This window comes from Panulirus ornatus, chromosome 42 (genome assembly GCF_036320965.1).
Source record: "Panulirus ornatus isolate Po-2019 chromosome 42, ASM3632096v1, whole genome shotgun sequence".
Lineage (NCBI taxonomy): Eukaryota > Metazoa > Arthropoda > Malacostraca > Decapoda > Palinuridae > Panulirus > Panulirus ornatus.
The window spans coordinates 3276217-3296341 of NC_092265.1; the positions used below are offsets into that span (position 1 = coordinate 3276217).

At 41.2% G+C, this 20125-nt stretch overlaps 1 long non-coding RNA gene across 1 annotated transcript; it reads left to right on the forward strand.

Annotated features, from left to right (window-relative positions):
• The first annotated feature begins 727 nt into the window (after positions 1–727).
• LOC139762035 (uncharacterized) lies at positions 728–5473 on the forward strand. The gene is made up of 3 exons (XR_011715665.1): positions 728–847; positions 2868–2994; positions 5354–5473. It is a non-coding gene; the product is annotated as an uncharacterized lncRNA (long non-coding RNA).
• Positions 5474–20125: the final 14652 nt, after the last annotated feature.

Here is a 20125-nt window from a genome sequence, read left to right on the forward strand (position 1 = left end):
TCGATAGGTTTAAACCCCAGATAACCAACCAACCTGGTATGAAGATATTTAAATGTTGCCTTTGAGACGATAAGTGCATAGATGAACAATAATCTAATTTGTATATATAGTATGATTTTCAGATGTTTGTTAGATAAATGCTTGAGAGGCCTTTAAACAATATCTGACCAACTTTTTCCTTACCCCTCGTCTTGCCAGATTCATGCCATATTGAACAAACACGTCAACTCGTCATTCATATGTTTATTAGATTTATCTGAATTAATGACATCCAATTAGAGCTATTTATCTAATGATTTTTCCTCGAAACTTGCAATCAAGAATTAACCGTCCCATACACTCCAAGCACTCGCTTTACAGGATTTTTCAATGCGAATATTTCCTGAAGGCTCAGTGATATTTAGGAGCATCACTTTCCCTGACTAGCATCTTTACTAGGAACGACAAACCTGATCAGTTCGCATCACATCTAAATCAGGGCTTTGTTTATACATACTGCATCAGTCCTGAGTACCTAGAAGTCATAATTTATTGAACTGTATTACAACACTAAGTCTAATCATAATCATGAGTGAGTTTATGATCAAAGTACATAAACTGCATTAACTCTTCGTCATTTATCTTAATGCTGCTTTAATCTTTCGAGGCCCGAATCTGTTCAGTATTGCTTCAGTCGTTCGAAACTTGAGTCGATTCAGTGATCCTCAGTCGCTATTGGCTGACGGCATGACAACAAACCAGTCTCCTCTTGGATGCAAAGTGTACGTTATGGGCTTGATGTATTCCGTTAAATGTTAATTTTTCTTCAGCCATCCACAACGCAATCAGTCCATTATTCTCTGTCCAGGTATGATTTCAATATATGGTCTATTTGTATACAATCACAAGTGATATGTATTCCTCATATTTCTCAGAAATTGCCATAGAAGTACTCACCAGTACGGATGTAAACAACAACAATGGTGCCGGATTTTAAAAACACTAGGAGATGAATTGCTTATTCATTCTTAATCTTGCTGTTATATCTTAAGTGGCAATAGATCAAGTGTTGAAAGTGAAATATAAGTGCGTCAATTAAGTTAGCAATATGTTCATACAAAACAATAATACATTTCTCATGGTACATAACGTCGGGGTGCAGTTGCCAAACACCATCACATTCCTAAAACACCATCGATATTGAAGCATTTTACATCAAGTTAACAAGGCTTTAGATCTAAGACTGAAAATGTAAGATTGAAATAGAAATATGGAACGTCGGATATATATTTGTTTACAAACCTTGTTTCGGTTAAAGTAATGCTATATGTAGGTTATAGTCATTAGGCAGTTCATTTACACACTGATGTGTTACCGGATGTTTCTTTAATTACATATACGATCAACAGTTTAAAAACGCCACAAAAACCAAGAGCGTCTTTACCAAGTCTTACAGTGCGCATAATGATGGATGGATGACGAGAACGATGATGTATACCATAAATGAACATCAGTGGTAGTAAAGTTGGGGAACGTTCCTTCGTTATTGGAGTTCTCGAGCCAGGGAGACGTTTGTTAGATATGCATACGAAGCAACAATATCTCACATAATCTGGCTTTGCCTAACCTAACCGATAAGACTTTCCATGTATGCACAAAAGTGTACTTTTGTACACTGTTCTAATCCCATATTTTCCTGAGCTGAGTTAGGTGAGGTTTTTATAAGTTCATATGATTAAAGACTTGCCAGACAGCCCGTCCGTCCTCCTCTCGTCGTCGTGTGAGGTTCGCAAGTATTAAAAAGATGTTTCCCTCCCACGATATTCTGAAGAAAAATGTTATCAAACTGAAATATCAACCCAATTACTTTACTGATAAAGCAGCGAGCACTCTCTAGACTTCATTTTGCCTGAAAATAATTGTAAGTTTACCAGTAATGTAAATAGCCCTGAAATCAGAGTAATGTGTAAATCACATCTATATCCTCACTGCAATTTAATTGTGCAACCCTTACGGAATTTAGTTGCAAAGAACGTCAGGCAACGGTGGAAAATGACCATTGTGTATTTCAGCTGACGAAGTTAGGTAAGAAAGGTTCTGTTGGCTTCTGTGCATGAAACTTTTACCTCAAAACCTATACCTACTTTAATGGATATTTAAAGAATTTCAACTGGCTTGTTTCCCACATGTTCAAAGTATTATCACATTTATTTTCCTGAGTCATTTTACGATACCATATGGTTGAGCGTATCAGATTCGGATGGGTGACCCTCTGTTGTGGTTGGATATTGATTTAGGATGATGTCGAAGCATTCGTCATCGATTAACGAACGCTCTCTAAAACTTAAAACTGATACTTCCATCCAGTAAAGAAGACAATGTTCAAATTGCATTAAAGCATTAAATTACTGATGCATTATTATATTCTAATTATTGCTCCAATACGTTGTTGGTTCCCTTGCATATAACAATGAATTACGAGGGATTTACGCTCATCTTGCTCTAAATGCCACGAAGGTAAACTAATGTAGGAACTCCCGACCAAAATAACTGTACATTGTTGACGATCACAGGCTTGTTCATCAATACTATAGCATCTGTATCGATGATAAAGGTCTCGTCAACAGTAGGTACTACAGATGATTAAGATTGGTCATGATGTCAAACGTCGCTTTTACCTACAAAGAATTTACTTCCGCACTGTATGTTTGGATCATATAACTTTCGTTATAGTGTGGTTGGTTTTTCAGTTTCGCACAAAGATGCAAGTTATGAATTATCATAGATAAGTGATTAATCCATTGAATATTAACGATTTGCTCACTTTCCCCCGCCATTAATAAGTAATCAGAACATACCGAGATCCACTCAGACAAGATCTTTTTCAGTTTCTTCTCGCTGGGAGCACCACCACTTCGTGCAGTTAACGGCGCTTCTTGACGCCAAATCCCACACCACAACATCAAGCAACCCACAGCTTCAAAGCTCTACCACGTTCCACCGGGGCATTTTGAGGTAAGATTGTACCGTCGTTGGATATTACTTTGGAATTATTTCAGAGTTGCGTCTATACTCTTCACATTAAGCCTATATGTCGTTTAGTCTTCATATTAAGGTGGATAGATTTTGTGAGAACTTGAGTTAAATGCTGTGGCCATGCACGATTGATTTCAATCGTAAATGAGATGATTAAGTAGAAAGATGCATAGGTAAATCTAGGTGGTTAGAATGCTAGGAAATTTGTGTCAGAAGTTTAAAGTGTTCTGTAAATAATTTCTTGTTTCAAAAATATCTCGCATCATTAAAATGTTCTTTGGGTGTTAAATTTAACAGTGATGTTGCCACTAAACTTCTAGAGAGCTTGATATAATACACCATAGTCCAGGTTGAAAACCAGCTCTCACTGCCGTGTCTGGTTAAATTCCTACATTCTTTGGTTAATGAGGATCTGCATTAAAGTATCAAAATCTGAGGGTTTCCAGTGTATCGCCAGTGTTGCATATTTAAAACTATATTAAACAGTTTCAGGGTCCATGAACAGGTTATGGGTTGTAGGATCTAGATTTGGATTTTTGGCAAAATACATATACACTGTATGTTCATATGAATATTTCTCTGTATAGTACATAGATTATACAAAAATGTTTAATTCCAGTGTAGTCCTCATAATACGTTCTACATTACTAATGACTCAAAGTAAAGAATTAATGATAGGTACAAAAATACAGTGACTGAAAACTAACAGAAAAGAACATAGTTATTAGCACTAGTGTAGAACAAATCATAAACACATTAACATCGTTTGCACTGTAAGTTATTCCATAATTTCTTTAAACATCTTCAGTTTGATATTGTTTGGCTTACAGTGGAAGATCATTTTATAAATCTGTAGCTGTAAAGATAAATGACATCCAAACTTCATATTCTAGGCACACCAAATGATTAATCACTAGCTCATATTCTATACCTGTGCTGATTATATACCATTTTACCGTTACACCTCATATATTCAGGGGAACTACCATTTGTGTAATTGAACTTTGTAATTCCGTGACATCACACCTTATACCTGGATGCAAGCATTATAATTCAAATATTTGCTCTGAAGATTTAACTGAAGTGCGATAACAACGTATACGCTGTTAATTATCCATTAACCGTAGTAGGGGGCCGATTCCGTGGTAATTCCCTGTAACTAAAAATGCATCTGTTATAGTTTTATCTGAAAGTATGCTAAACGTACTGACTCTGATTGCAACTATGCCACGGGTTGAGAATTTTATCAAAAAGTTCAGGTTCCGTTCAGTGTACAAGTGTACCATAGAAAACGGTTATTTTTTAACGACAGAAAACGAACTACAAAACCAAATTGTTGCTATACTGTATCAAATGAAGAGTATCTAGATTCTCGAAATTATATAGTGTTGGGAATTCTTATACATGAAAAATTTTTGTATAGCTTGTAGTTACCGCCATATGACGTGTCACATGTGGAGTGCAGTTCCCACATTTAAATCAAATACCTGACAGGCTTGCTTAAGCAATGTATGTAAATTTACTATCGAGTAGAACTAAAGATTCAGGACAGAATATATCACAATGGTGACACAGTATGTTTTAGAGTATCTGTCTCACTAATGTAACGAAAATGTCAGGGCGCCTCTGTCGAGGAGTTCATACCATGGCAGTACGAAGCAATGACTCGACAACAGTACGGACTGACGGGGCAAAAACTAGCAAACTTTCTTTTCTCTTTCTCCTACACATTTATTGCACAAGAAACCTTAATTAGTTAGTGCAAGTTTCAAACATCATTGTGGTTATGTGTCGTTAAGTTTTAAAGTACCAAGTAAGCGTCAAGTGGTAGGCTTCCATACTCTCTTGCCAAGGTAATAATGTCTTTCTTTACGAAGCTTAATATTAGACAATTTTACATTCAATCCATAAATTGAGTTTATTTGGGATGAAGTAATTCATCACAGTTTACACAACACACACATCCACCAAGGAGCCCACTACATTGCAGTTACACGTGGGCTGACCTGTGCCAGGAATGGAATCAGGAGCACACACGCCCTGAATAAGCTTTTGCTATATGAGTTACATCATCCGAAGCCCCCAAGTTGATTCAAGAAGACGTGTTCAGCTCAGGTGTTTTGACTTAGACCTCGGCAGTACTGCAGAAATTGAGCTTCAAACGACAATCAAAGTTTTAAAACGAGGACAGTTGACTGGAATAGGTTAATAGGAAGAAACTGAAGGGGACTGGGTGGGATGGGTGTTAAAGGGAGGGAATAATGAAAGGCTCTTAGAACAAAAGTAACACCAGAGCCTGCGATGCCTCTTTTGGATTAATGAATGCTTTGTTCCTCAGTGCCGATGGTCATCTGGATCCAGAGTGTCATGCCTCCAATAGTGGTAGAAATTGGGTCGACCTACTCATCTATACAGGTAAGAGGACGATTGTAAACCAACTAGCCAACACGGTTTTCAACTCATCCTCTGAAATCCTTCTCCAGAATAACGACCCTATGGTAATATGTTATAAGATCCACCCATCCAAGGCGTTCTTGTTTGGCAGATAGAATATTCAGTTTCATGATTGGACAATTAAGTTTTGACTAGTTCTGACTAGGAAATCGTCATGTGGATCTGTATAGATTCTAGCAGTGCTCCTAAGGCTTGTATCGTTGTCAGGAAATGTGGTTTCAGGGCAGGAACGCCTTGCGGTAAATCCCTTACACAAGATGTTAGAAGGTCAAGGCCAGTTAGCCAGTTCCAGGTGCACTGCACGTGTGGGTAACCCACATAGATTTGCAAAAGTAGAATACCTACGAACATTGGTGAGGATAATGACAGGCTAAGTCAGCAGTCCCAGCTGCGTGAATAGGTTTCCATATTGGTGGCTCGTTCACTAAGTTTAATGGTTTCCCTTTTATTTATTATTATTATTATTATTATTTTGCTTTGTCGCTGTCTCCCGCGTTAGCGAGGTAGCGCAAGGAAACAGACGAAAGAATGGCCCAACTCACTCACATACACATGTATATACATACACGTCCACACACGCAAATATACATACCTATACATCTCAATGTATACATATATATATACACACACAGACATATACATATATACTCATGGACATGATTCATACTGTCTGCCTTTATTCATTCCCATCGCCACCTCGCCACACATGGAATAACCAACCCCCTCCCCCCTCATGTGTGCAAGATAGCGCTAGGAAGAGACAACAAAGGCCCCATTCGTTCACACTCAGTCTCTAGCTGTCATGTAATAATGCACCGAAACCACAGCTCCCTTTCCACATCCAGGCCCCACACAACTTTCCATGGTTTACCCCAGACGCTTCACATGCCCTAGTTCAGTCCATTGACAGCACGTCGACCCCGTTATACCACATCATTCCGATTCACTCTATTCCATGCACGCCTTTCACCCTCCTGCATGTTCAGGCCCCGATCACTCAAAATCTTTTTCACTCCATCTTTCCACCTCCAATTTGGTCTACCACTTCTCCTCGTTCCCTCCACCTCTGACACGTATATTCTCTTGGTCAATCTTTCCTCACTCATTCTCTCCATGTGACCAAACCATTTCAAAACACCCTCTTCTGCTTCCTCAACCACACTCTTTTTATTACCACACATCTCTCTTACCCTTACATTACTTACTCGATCAAACCACCTCACACCACACATTGTCCTCAAACATCTCATTTCCAGCACATCCACCCTCCTGCGCACAACTCTATCCATAGCCCACACCTCGCAACCATACAATATTGTTGGAACCACTATTCCTTCAAACATACCCATTTTTGCTTTCCGAGATAATTTTCTCGACTTTCACTTATTCTTCAAGGCTCCCAGAATTTTCGCCCCCTCCCCCACCCTATGATTCACTTCTGCTTCCATGGTTCCATCCACTGCCAAATCCACTCCCAGATATCTAAAACACTTCACTTCCTCCAGTTTTTCTCCATTCAAACTTACCTCCCAGTTGACTTGACCCTCAACCCTACTGTACCTAATAACATTGCTCTTATTCACATTTACTCTCAACTTTCTTCTTTCACACACTTTACCAAACTCAGTCACCAGCTTCTGCAGTTTGTCACATGAATCAGCCACCAGCACTGTATCATCAGCAAACAACTGACTCACTTCCCAAGGTCTCTCATCCCCAACAGACTGCATACTTGCCCCTCTTTCCAAAACTCTTGCATTCACCTCCCTAACTACCCCATCCATAAACAAATTAAACAATCATGGAGACATCACACACCCCTGCTGCAAACCTACATTCACTGAGAACCAATCACTTTCCTCTCTTCCTACACGTACACATGCCTTACATCCTTGATAAAAACTTTTCACTGCTTCTAACAACTTGCCTCCCACACCATATATTCTTAATATCTTCCACAGAGCATCTCTGTCAACTCTATCATATTCCTTCTCCAGATCCATAAATGCTACATACAAATCCATTTGCTTTTCTAAGTATTTCTCACATACATTCTTCAAAGCAAACACCTGATCCACACATCCTCTACCACTTCTGAAACCACACTGCTCTTCCCCAATCTGATGCTCTGTACAAGCCTTCACCCTCTCAATCAATACCCTCCCATATAATTTACCAGGAATACTCAACAAACTTATACCTCTGTAATTTGAGCACTCACTCTTATCCCCTTTTCCTTTGAACAATGGCACTATGCAAGCATTCTGCCAATCCTCAGGCACCTCACCATGAATCATATATACATTAAATAACCTTACAAACCAGTCAACAATACAATCACCCCCTTTTTTTAATAAATTCCCCTGCAATACCATCCAAACCTGCTGCCTTGCCGGCTTTCATCTTCTGCAAAGCTTTTACTACCTCTTCTCTGTTTACCAAACCATTTTCCCTAACCCTCTCACTTTGCATACCACCTCGACCAAAACACCCTATATCTGCCACTATATCATCAAACACATTCAACAAACCTTCAAAATACTCACTCCATCGCCTTCTCACATCACCACTACTTGTTATCACCTCCCCATTAGCCCCCTTCACTGAAGTTCCCATTTGCTCCCTTGTCTTACACACTTTATTTACCTCCTTCCAAAACATCTTTTTATACCCCCTAAAATTTAATGATACTCTCTCACCCCAGCTCTCATCTGCCCTCTTTTTCACCTCTTGCACCTTTCTCTTGCTCCTGCCTCTTTCTTTTATGCATCTCCCACTCATTTGCTTTTTTTCCCTGCAAAAATCATCCAAATGCCTCTCTCTTCTCTTTCACTATTAATCTTGCTTCTTCATCCCACCACTCACTACCCTTTCTAATCTGCCCACCTCCCACACTTCTCATGCCACAAGCATCGTTTGTGCAAGTCATCACTGCTTCCCTAAATACATCCCATTCCTCCCCCACTCCCCTTACCTCCTTTGTTCTCACCCTTTTCCATTCTGTACTCAGTCTCTCCTTGTACTTCCTTTTATAACTTTACTAAAACAACGCATCAGTGTAACAGATTTTATCACTTGCTCCAGGAACAAAAGAAGAAAGGCCACATCTGCTCACATCCATTCCTTGACTTTCATGTCTAATGCACCGAAACCACAGCTCCCTATCCACTTCCAGGCCCTGCAGACCTTTCCATGGTTTACCCTGGATGCTTCACATCCCTTGGTTCAGTCCATTGACAGCATGTCGAGTATAGTAAACTAGACAGTTACTATTCACTCTACCCCGTGCCCACCTTTCATTCCTCTGCATGTTTAGGCCCCTATTGCTCAAAGTCTTTTTCACTCGATCATCCCAAGTTGGTCCCCACATTTTCCTTGTTCCCTCCACTTCTGACACATATATCCTCTTTGTCGATCTTTCCTCACTCATTCTCTCCATGTGACCAAACCATTTCAAAACACCCTCTTCTGCTCTCTCAAAAACACTTTTTATTTCTACACATCTCTCTTACCCTTTCATTACTTAGTCAATCAAACCACCTCACACCACATGTTGTCCTGAAACATTTCATTTCGAACACATTCACCCCTTCCGCACAACCCTATCTACAGCCCATGCCTCGCAACCATATAACATTGTTGGAACCACTGTTCCTTCAAACATACCCATTTTTGCTTTCTGAGATAACATTCTCGCCTTCCACACATTCTTCAACGCTCCCAGAACCTTCACCCCCTCCCCCACCTTGTGACTCACTTCCTCTTCCATGGTTCCATCCGCTGCTAAATCCACTCCCAGATATCTAACACACTTCACTTCCATCAGTTTTTCTCCATTCAAACTTACCTCCCACTTAACTTGTCCCTCAACCCTGCTGAACATAATAACCCTGCTCTTATTCACATTTACTTTCAGCTTTCTTCTTTCACACACTTTACCAAACTCAGTCACCAACCTCTGCAGTTTCCAGCCTGAATAACCCACCAGTGCTGTATTATCAGCGAACTGACTCACTTCCCAAGCCCTCTCATCCACGATAAACAGCATACTTGCCCCTCTCTCCAAACTCTTGCATTTACCTCCCTAACCACCCCATCCATAAACAAATTAAACCCTCATGGAGACATCACACACCCCTGACACAAACCAACATTCACTGGGAACCAGTCACTTTCCTCTCTTCCTGCTCATACACTGCTTCTAGCAACTTACCTCCCACACCATGTACTCTTAATACCTTCCACAATGCATCTCTATCAACCCTATCATTTGCCTTCCCCAGATCCATAAATATTACATACAAATCCATCTGTTTTTCTAAGTATTTCTCACATACATTCTTCTAAGCTAACACCTGATCCACACATTCTCTACCACTTCTAAAACCACGCTGCTCTTCCCTAATCTGATGCTCTGTACAAGCCTTTACCCTCCCAATCAATACCCTCCCATATGATTTTCCAGGAATACTCAAACTTATACCTCTGTAATTTGAACATTCACCTTTATTCCCTTTTCCTTTGTACAATAGCACTATGCATGCATTCTGCCAATCCTCAGGCACTTCACCATGAACCATACATACATTGAATATTCTTACCAATGAATCAACAACACAGCCACCCCATTTTATTTTATAAATTCCACTGCAATACCATCCAAACCCAACGCCTTGCCAGCTCTCTTCTTCCGCAAGGCTTTCACTACCTCTTCTCTGTTTACCAAACCATTCTCCCTGACACTCTCATTTCGCACACTTCCTCGACCAAAACACCCTATATCTGCCATCTCTTCACTTCACCACTAAGTGTTCTTACCTCTCCATTTGCTCCCTTCACCAATGGTTCCATTTGTTCTCTTGTCTTACACGCTTTATTTACCTCCTTCCAAAACATCATTTTAATCTCCATAAAATTCAATGATACTCTCTCACCCCAACTCTCATTTGCCCTCTTTTTCAGTTCTTAAACCTTTTCTCTTGACCTTCTGCTGCTTTCTTTTATACATCTCCCAGTCATTTGCACTTTTTCCCTGCAAAAATCATCCAAACACCTCTTTCTTGTCTCACTAACAATCATACTTCTTCATCCTACCACTCACTACCCTTTCTAATCTGCCCACCTCCCACCTTTCTCATGCCACAAGCATCTTTTACGCAAGCCATCACTGCTTCCCTAAATACATCTCATTTCTTCCCCACTCCTTTGACATCATTTGCTCTCACCTTTTGCCATTCTTCACTCAATCTTTCCTGGTACTTCCTCACACAAATCTCCTTATTTATATATATATATTTTTTTCATACTATTTACCATCTCCCGCATTAGCAAGGTAGCCTTAAGAACAGAGGACTGAGCCTTTGAGGGAAATCCTCACTTGGCCCCCTTCTCTGTTCCTTCTTTTGAAAAATTAAAAATGAGAGGAGAGGATTTCCAGCCCCCAACTTCCTCCCCTTCTATGATACGCAGGGAATATGTGGGAAGTATTCTTTCTCCCCATCCCCAGGGATAATTTATATATATATATATATATATATATATATATATATATATATATAACGCTACCTCGCTATCGCGGGAAATAGCGAATAGTATGAAAAAAAACAAAAAAATATATATTATATATATGTATGTGAGAAATACTTAGAAAAGCAAATGGATTTGTATGTAGCATTTATGGATCTGGAGAAGGCATATGATAGAGTTGATAGAGATGCTCTGTGGAAGGTATTAAGAATATATGGTGTGGGAGGCAAGTTGTTAGAAGCAGTGAAAAGTTTTTATCGAGGATGTAAGGCATGTGTACGTGTAGGAAGAGAGGAAAGTGATTGGTTCTCAGTGAATGTAGGTTTGCGGCAGGGGTGTGTGATGTCTCCATGGTTGTTTAATTTGTTTATGGATGGGGTTGTTAGGGAGGTAAATGCAAGAGTCTTGGAAAGAGGGGCAAGTATGAAGTCTGTTGGGGATGAGAGAGCTTGGGAAGTGAGTCAGTTGTTGTTCGCTGATGATACAGCGCTGATGGCGGATTCAGGTGAGAAACTGCAGAAGCTGGTGACGGAGTTTGGTAAAGTGTGTGGAAGAAGAAAGTTAAGAGTAAATGTGAATAAGAGCAAGGTTATTAGGTACAGTAGGGTTGAGGGTCAAGTCAATTGGGAGGTGAGTTTGAGTGGTGAAAAACTGGAGGAAGTGAAGTGTTTTAGATATCTGGGAGTGGATCTGTCAGCGGATGGAACCATGGAAGCGGAAGTGGATCATAGGGTGGGGGAGGGGGCGAAAATTTTGGGAGCCTTGAAAAATGTGTGGAAGTCGAGAACATTATCCCGGAAAGCAAAAATGGGTATGTTTGAAGGATTAGTAGTTCCAACAATGTTGTATGGTTGCGAGGCGTGGGCTATGGATAGAGTTGTGCGCAGGAGGATGGATGTGCTGGAAATGAGATGTTTGAGGATAATGTGTGGTGTGAGGTGGTTTGATCGAGTAAGTAACGTAAGGGTAAGAGAGATGTGTGGAAATAAAAAGAGCGTGGTTGAGAGAGCAGAAGAGGGTGTTTTAAAGTGGTTTGGGCACATGGAGAGAATGAGTGAGGAAAGATTGACCAAGAGGATATATGTGTCGGAGGTGGAGGGAACGAGGAGAAGAGGGAGACCAAATTGGAGGTGGAAAGATGGAGTGAAAAAGATTTTGTGTGATCGGGGCCTGAACATGCAGGAGGGTGAAAGGAGGGCAAGGAATAGAGTGAATTGGAGCGATGTGGTATACAGGGGTTGACGTGCTGTCAGTGGATTGAATCAAGGCATGTGAAGCGTCCGGGGTAAACCATGGAAAGCTGTGTAGGTATGTATATTTGTGTGTGTGGACGTGTGTATGTACATGTGTATGGGGGGGGTTGGGCCATTTCTTTCGTCTGTTTCCTTGCGCTACCTCGCAAACGCGGGAGACAGCGACAAAGTATAAAAAAAAAAAAAAAAAAAAAAAAAAAAAAATATATATATATATATATATATATATATAATTGTTGGAACCACTATTCCTTCAAACATACCCATTTTTGCTTTCCGAGATAATGTTCTCGACTTCCACACATTCTTCAAGGCCCCCAGAATTTTCGCCCCCTCCCCCACCCTATGATCCACTTCCGCTTCCATGGTTCCATCCGCTGCCAGATCCACTCCCAGATATCTAAAACACTTCACTTCCTCCAGTTTTTCTCCATTCAAACTCACCTGCCAATTGACTTGACCCTCAACCCTACTGTACCTAATAACCTTGCTCTTATTCACATTTACTCTTAACTTTCTTCTTCTACACACTTTACCAAACTCAGTCACCAGCTTCTGCAGTTTCTCACATGAATCAGCCACCAGCGCTGTATCATCAGCGAACAACAACTGACTCACTTCCCAAGCTCTCTCATCCCCAACAGACTTCATACTTGCCCCTCTTTCCAAAACTCTTGCATTTACCTCCCTAACAACCCCATCCATAAACAAATTAAACAACCATGGAGACATCACACACCCCTGCCGCAGACCTACATTCACTGAGAACCAATCACTTTCCTCTCTTCCTACACGTACACATGCCTTACATCCTTGATAAAAACTTTTCACTGCTTCTAACAACTTTCCTCCCACACCATATATTCTTAATACCTTCCACAGAGCATCTCTATCAACTCTATCATATGCCTTCTCCAGATCCATAAATGCTACATACAAATCCATTTGCTTTTCTAAGTATTTCTCACATACATTCTTCAAAGCAAACACCTGATCCACACATCCTCTACCACTTCTGAAACCACACTGCTCTTCCCGAATCTGATGCTCTGTACATGCCTTCACCCTCTCAATCAATACCCTCCCATATAATTTACCAGGAAAACTCAACAAACTTATACCTCTGTAATTTGAGCACTCACTCTTATCCCCTTTGCCTTTGTACAATGGCACTATGCACGCATTCCGCCAATCCTCAGGCACCTCACCATGAGTCATACATACATTAAATAACCTTACCAACCAGTCAACAATACAGTCACCCCCTTTTTTAATAAATTCCACTGCAATACCATCCAAACCTGCTGCCTTGCCGGCTTTCATCTTCCGCAAAGCTTTCACTACCTCTTCTCTGTTTAACATCGATCCAATTCACTCTATTCCTTGCCCGCCTTTCACCCTCCTGCATGTTCAGGCCCTGATCACTCAGAATCTTTTTCACTCCATCTTTCCACCTCCAATTTGGTCTCCCACTTCTCCTTGTCCCTCCACCTCAGACACATATATCCTCTTAGTCAATCTTTCCTCACTCATTCTCTCCATGTGCCCAAACCATTTCAAAACACCCTCTTCTGCTCTCTCAACCACGCTCTTTTTATTTCCACACATCTCTCTTACCCTTACATTACTTACTCGATCAAACCACCTCACACCACATATTGTCCTCAAACATCTCATTTCCAGCACATCCACCCTCTTGCACACAACTCTATCCATAGCCCACACCTCGCAACCATACAACATTGTTGGAACCACTATTCCTTCAAACATACCCATTTTTGCTTTCCGAGATAATGTTCTCGACTTCCACACATTCTTCAAGGCTCCCAGGATTTTCACCCCCTCCCCCACCCTATGATTCACTTACGCTTCCATGGTTCCATCCACTGCCAGATCCACTCCCAGATATCTAAAACACTTTACTTCCTCCAGTTTTTCTCCATTCAAATTTACCTCCCAGTTGACTAGACCCTCAACCCTACTGTACCTAATAACCTTGCTCATATTCACATTTACTCTTAACTTTCTTCTCTCACACACTTTACCAAACTCAGTCACCCTGCAGTTTCTCACATGAATCAGCCACCAGTGCTGTATCATCAGCGAACAACAACTGACTCACTTCCCAAGGTCTCTCATCCCCAACAGACTTCATACTTGCCCCTCTTTCCAAAACTCTTGCATTCACCTCCCTAACAACCCCATCCATAAACAAATTAAACAACCATGGAGACATCACACACCCCTGCCGCAAACCTACATTCACTGAGAACCAGTCACTTTCCTCTCTTCCTACATGTACACATGCCTTACATCCTCGATGTATATATATATATATATATATATATATATATATATATATATTATCTTGTGGAGGCGAAGGTGAAGATTGGTATGGGTTTTCAAAAAAGAAGAGAGAATGTTGGGGTGAAGAGGGTGGTGAGAGTAAGTGAGCTTAGGAAGGAGACTTGTGTGAGGAAGTACCAGGAGAGACTGAGTACAGAATCGAAAAAGGTGAGAACAAAGGAGGTAAGGGGTGTGGGGGAGGAATGGGATGTATTTAGGGAAGAAGTGATGGCTTGCGCAAAAGATGCTTGTAGCATGAGAAGCATTGGAGGTGGGTTGATTAGAAACGGTAGTGAGTGGTGGGATGAAGAAGTAAGATTATTAGTGAAAGAGAAGAGAGAGGCATTTGGACGATTTTTGCAGGGAAAAAATGCAAATGAGTGGGAGATGTATGAAAGAAAGAGGCAGGAGGTCAAGAGAAAGGTGCAAGAGGTGAAAAAGAGGGCAAATGAGAGTTGGGGTGAGAGAGTATCATTAAATTTTAGGGAAAATAAAAAGATATTCTGGAAGGAGGTAAATAAAGTGCGTAAGACAAGGGAGCCAATGGGAACTTCAGTGAAGGGTGCTAATGGGGAGGTAATAACGAGTAGTGGTGATGTGAGAAGGAGATGGAGTGAGTATTTTGAAGGTTTGTTGAATGTGTTTGATGATAGAATGGCAGATATAGGGTGTTTTGGTCGAGGTGGTGTGCAAAGTGAGAGGGTTAGGGAAAATGATTTGGTAAACAGAGAAGAGGTAGTAAAAGCTTTGCGGAAGATGAAAGTCGGCAAGGCAGCAGGTTTGGATGGTATTGCAGTGGAATTTATTAAAAAAGGGGGTGACTGTATTGTTGACTGGTTGGTAAGGTTATTTAATGTATGTATGATTCATGGTGAGGTGCCTGAGGATTGGCGGAATGCTTGCATAGTGCCATTGTACAAAGGCAAAGGGGATAAGAGTGAGTGCTCAAATTACAGAGGTATAAATTTGTTGAGTATTCCTGGCAAATTATATGAGAGGGTATTGATTGAGAGGGTGAAGGCATGTACAGAGCATCAGATTGGGGAAGAGCAGTGTGGTTTCAGAAGTGGTAGAGGATGTGTGGATCAGGTGGATCACCCACATACACATGTATATACATACACATCCACACACGCAAATATACATACCTATACATCTCAACGTATACATATATATACCCACACAGACATATACATATATACACATGTGCATAATTCATACTGTCTACTTTTATTCATTCCCATCACCACCTCGCCACACATGAAATAACAACCCCCTCCCTCCGCATGTGCGCAAGGTAGCGCTAGGAAAAGACAACAAAGGCCACATTCGTTCACACTCAGTCTCTAGCTGTCATGTATAATGCACTGAAACCACAGCTTCCTTTCCACATCCAGGTCCCACACAACTTTCCATGGTTTACCCCCAAACGCTTCACTCGCCCTGGTTTAATCCATTGACAGCACGACGACCCTGGTATACTACATCGTTCCAGTTCACTCTATTCCTTGCACGCCTTTCACCCTCCTGTATGTTCAGGCCCGGATTGTTCAAAATCTTTTTCACTCCATCTTTCCACCTCCAGTTTGGTCTCCCACTTTCTCCTCGTTCCCTCCACTTCTGACACATATATCCTCTTGGTCAATCTTTCGTCACTCATTCTCTCCATGTGACCAAACCATTTCAAAACACCCTCTTCTGCTCTCTCAACCACACTCTTTTTATTACCACACATCTGTCTTACCCTATTATTACTTACTCAATCGAACCACCTCACACCACATATTGTCCTCAAACATCTCATTTCCAGCACATCCACCCTGTTCCGCATACCTCTATCTATAGCCCACGCCTCCCCACCATATAACATTGTTGGAACCACTATTCCTTCAAACATACCTATTTTTGCTTTCTGAGACAATGTTCTCGACTTCCACACATTCTTCAACGCTCCCAGAACTTTCGCCTCCTCCCCCACCCTATGATTCACTTCCGCTTCTATGGTTCCATCTGCTGCCAAATCCACTTCCAGATATCTAAAACACTTCACTTCCTCCAGTTTCTCTCCATTCAAACTTACCTCCCAGTTGACTTGTCCCTCAACCCTACTGTACCTAATAACGTTGCTCTTATTCACATTTACTCTCAGCTTTCTTCTTTCACACACTTTACCAAACTCAGTCACCAGCTTCTGCAGTTTCTCACATGAATCAGCCACCAGCGCTGGATCATCAGTGAGCAACAACTGACTCACTTCCCAAGCTCTCTCATCCACAACAGACCGCATACTTGCCCCTCTTTCCAAAACTCTTGCATTCACCTCCCTAACAACCCCATCCATAAACAAATTAAACAACCATGGAGACATCACACACCCCTGCCACAAACCAACATTCACTTAGAACCAATCACTTTCCTCTCTTCCTACACGTACACAAGCCTTACATCCTTAATAAAGACTTTTCACTGCTTCTAACAACTTGCTCCCACACCATATATTCTTAATACCTTCCACAGAGCATCTCCATCAAATCTATCATATGCCTTCTCCAGATCCATAAATGCTACATACAAATCCATTTGCTTTTCTAAGTATTTCTCACATACATTCTTCAAAGCAAACACCTGATCCACACTTCCTCTTCCCCAATCTGATGGTCAGTACATGCCTTCACCCTCTCAATCAATACCCTCCCATATAATCTCCCAGGAATACTCGACAAACTTATACCTCTGTAATTTGAGCACTCACTTTTATATGTATATATTTTTTTTTTTTTTTTTTTTTTATACTTTGTTGCTGTCTCCCGCGTTTGCGAGGTAGCGCAAGGAAACAGACGAAAGAAATGGCCCCCCCCCCATACACATGTATATACATACGTCCACACACGCAAATATACATACCTACACAGCTTTCCATGGTTTACCCCAGACGCTTCACATGCCTTGATTCAATCCACTGACAGCACGTCAGCCCCGGTATACCACATCGCTCCAATTCACTCTATTCCTTGCCCTCCTTTCACCCTCCTGCATGTTCAGGCCCCGATCACACAAAATCTTTTTCACTCCATCTTTCCACCTCTAATTTGGTCTCCCTCTTCTCCTTGTTCCCTCCACCTCCGACACATATTCTCTTGGTCAATCTTTCCTCACTCATTCTCTCCATGTGCCCGAACCATTTCAAAACACCCTCTTCTGCTCTCTCAACCACGCTCTTTTTATTTCCACACATTCTTCATGTATGTATATATATATATATATATATATATATATATATATATATATTTTTTTTTTTTTTTTTTTGCTTTGTCGCTGTCTCCCGCGTTTGCGAGGTAGTGCAAGGAAACAGACGAAAGAAATGGCCCAACCCACCCCCATACACATGTATATACATACGTCCACACACACAAATATACATACCTACACAGCTTTCCATGGTTTACCCCAGATGCTTCACATGCCTTGATTCAATCCACTGACAGCACGTCAACCCCGGTATACCACATCGCTCCAATTCACTCTATTCCTTGCCCTCCTTTCACCCTCCTGCATGTTCAGGCCCCGATCACACAAAATCTTTTTCACTCCATCTTTCTACCTCCAATTTGGTCTCCCTCTTCTCCTCGTTCCCTCCACCTCCGACACATATATTCTCTTGGTCAATCTTTCCTCACTCATTCTCTCCATGTGCCCGAACCATTTCAAAACACCCTCTTCTGCTCTCTCAACCACGCTCTTTTTATTTCCACACATCTCTCTTACCCTTACGTTACTTACTCGATCAAACTACTTCACACCACACATTGTCCTCAAAACATCTCATTTCCAGCACATCCATCCTCCTGCGCACAACTCTATCCATAGCCCACGCCTCGCAACCATACAACATTGTTGGAACCACTATTCCTTCAAACATACCCATTTTTGCTTTCCGAGATAATGTTCTCAACTTCCACACATTCTTCAAGGCTCCCAGAATTTTCGCCTCCTCCCCCACCCTATGATCCACTTCCGCTTCCATGGTTCCATCCGCTGCCAGATCCACTCCCAGATATCTAAAACACTTCACTTCCTCCAGTTTTTCTCCATTCAAACTCACCTCCCAATTGACTTGACCCTCAACCCTACTGTACCTAATAACCTTGCTCTTATTCACATTTACTCTTAACTTTCTTCTTTCACACACTTTACCAAACTCAGTCACCAGCTTCTGCAGTTTCTCACATGAATCAGCCACCAGCGCTGTATCATCAGCGAACAACAACTGACTCACTTCCCAAGCTCTCTCATCCCCAACAGACTTCATACTTGCCCCTCTTTCCAAAACTCTTGCATTCACCTCCCTAACAACCCCATCCATAAACAAATTAAACAACCATGGAGACATCACACACCCCTGCCGCAAAGCTACATTCACTGAGAACCGATCACTTTCCTCTCTTCCTACACGTACACATGCCTTACATCCTCGATAAAAACTTTTCACTGCTTCTAACAACTTGCCTCCCACACCATATATTCTTAATACCTTCCACAGAGCATCTCTATCAACTCTATCATATATATATATCATATATATATATATATATATATATATATATATATATATATATATATATATATATATATATTTTGTTTATCATACTTAGTCACTGTATCCTGCATTAGCAAGGTAGCCCAGGAAACAGATGAAAGAATGGCCCAACCCACCCTCATACACATGCATAAAAACGCCCACACACGCATATATAAATACCTATACATTTCAACATATACATACATATATATACACAGACGTATATACACGTGTACATATTCATACTTGCTACTTTCATCCATTCCTGTCACCACCCCACCACACATGAAACAGTACCCACCTTCCCCTGTACACGCATGCGAGGTAGCGCTAGGAAAAGACAACAAAGGCCACATTTGTTCACTCTCAGTCTCTAGCTGTCATGTGTAATGCACCAAAATCACAGCTCCTTATCCACCTCCAGGCCCCGCAGACCTTTCCATGGTTTATCCCCGTTCAGTCCATTGACAGCATGTCAACCATGGTATACCACACCATTCCAGTTCACTCTGTTCCTTGCACGCCTCCAGATATACAAGCCAAAATACCTCAAAGCCCCTTTCAATCCATCTCAGGCTTGTTTCCTTTACTTTTGACATGCATATCCTCTTAGTATATTTTTCACAGATTCTATGTGTGTACAGACCTTTTCAGCACATTTTTGGCAACTTTCTCAATCAGACTGCACAAAGTCTCACTCTTTGCTTTAACACTGTCATTTCTTAAAAATCAATACACCTCAAACTATAAAAATCCTGATATTTCATCTCTCTATATCTCTGATGCCCGTTCCCTCCAAGAACTCCCATCAAAAAGTCTCCACTTATCCCTGTCCTTACATGGCTCCTTTGCATATACCATTCCCTGCATTCTTCCACCATTTCTCTCCCTCCAGTATTCTTCCACTTGATTTACCCCTGTCATGGGGGGAATCTTTCTCTCACACCAAACC